Source organism: Anopheles merus, unplaced genomic scaffold (genome assembly GCF_017562075.2).
Source record: "Anopheles merus strain MAF unplaced genomic scaffold, AmerM5.1 LNR4000413, whole genome shotgun sequence".
NCBI lineage: Eukaryota > Metazoa > Arthropoda > Insecta > Diptera > Culicidae > Anopheles > Anopheles merus.
The window spans coordinates 5,455-7,272 of NW_024427993.1; positions in this window are offsets into that span (position 1 = coordinate 5,455).

Here is a 1,818-nt window from a genome sequence, read left to right on the forward strand (position 1 = left end):
AACAAGTGAAAAAAATGTCTAGCTCCGTAAATATGTGGAACCCGTCCGAATTGTACAAGCGCGTAACGTGTGTTATGATGGTTCGTGCCGGCCATACGAATGCCGAAATTCGGAAGGCGGCGGTGTGTTCGCTGAACACCGTAAAACCAATACTGGATTGAGACGGTGGCCAATAGGCGGCCGTACGTTTGGCAGCAGGATTCTGCACCATGCCATACGGCCGTAAAAACACACCAATGGCTCATTGCCAATTTCGACCGATACACCAGCACCGACGTTTGGTCACCCAGCTCCCCTGACCTTAATGCTAAGGATTGCTTTGTGTGGGGCACAGTTGAGCGGGACACCAACAGGGCGTCCTGCAATACCAAAGCGGAGCTAGTGGCCAGAATAAAGGCCGTGTTTGCGGCCATCCCCTGAGACATGGTTGTCCGGGCTTGCGCGCGGTTCCGGAAGCGGGTGCAGGCGGCCATCGACGCGGAGGGAGGGTGCTTCGAATAAAAATGCGGCAAACATGGTAAGCTAAACTTTGTAGAAAAATATTTTTTTTAATATTTAACATAAATTTGATAAAAATTTCTTTCCTATTCCCTCAGAAACTGTCAAATTTATATCGAAAACCCTGTAGGTGCTAGATTCGCTGATACCATACGTCAAAGCCATAGAATGGCAATAAGTCTGACGACCTTCTGGACGGATTCACGAAATGTGCTTAGTTGGCTACACTCCGATCATCGACGGTATAGCCAGTTCGTGGCGTTTCATGTAGGGGAACTCCTCGAAACCACAAATGTCAACCAGTGGAGGTGGACCCCGACCAAACTCAATGTTGCAGACGACGGCACCAAGTGGACTAAGGTATCAGACTTATCGCGAACTAGTCGATGGTTCTCTGGCCCTGAGTTCCTTAAACATCCCGAGTCTGGTTGGCCAGCAAAGGAAACACCGATGAGCGACACCACTGAAGAAATACGGAAGAGTATATGCGTCCATAAAGCTATCCAGCAGTCCATTCGGTTCGACCGCTTCTCTAAGTGGAAGAGAGTATTGCGGGCGACAGCATTTGTCGTACGGTTCACCAAGAAAACACGATCAACGACGGACAACACGTTCAAAGGACCACTTACTCAGGAGGAGCTGGCGGAAGCAGAGGTGATCTTATTGAAAACCATACAACGAGAGGCCTACTCAAGCGAGATCGAAAGTCTACAAAAACCGGCCCCGATGGCGCATCCATCGAAAAAACGGATAGATAAAGGTAGCTCACTTTATAAAGTATCACCGGTAGTCGACAGCCACGGAATATTAAGGGTCGGAGGACGGCTTTCTGAATGCATTGATATCAGCGAAGAATTCTTCTTCTTCTTCTTTGGCTCAACAACCATTGTCGGTCAAGGCCTGCCTGTACCACTTGTGGGCTTTGGCTTTCAGTGACTAATTGATTTCCCCCCATAGCAGGATAGTCAATCCTACGTATGGCCGCACGGTCTATTTGGGGATCGAACCCATGACGGGCATGTTGTTAAGTCGTACGAGTTGACGACTGTACTACGAGACCGGCTTAGCGAAGAATTACGTAACCCAATTATTATTCCCGGAAATCATCGGGGAACGTACTTGCTGATGCAGGAATACCACGAAAGGTACATGCATGGCAATCACAGCACGGTGAATAACGAGATACGGTCGCGGTACTACATTCCGAAGTTATTAGGAGAATATCGCCGAGTAAGGAGAGCATGTCAGCACTGCAAAGTAAAAAACGCACGACCGGAACCGCCTTTGATGGGAAACGTGCCTTCTCAACGTGTAGCAGTA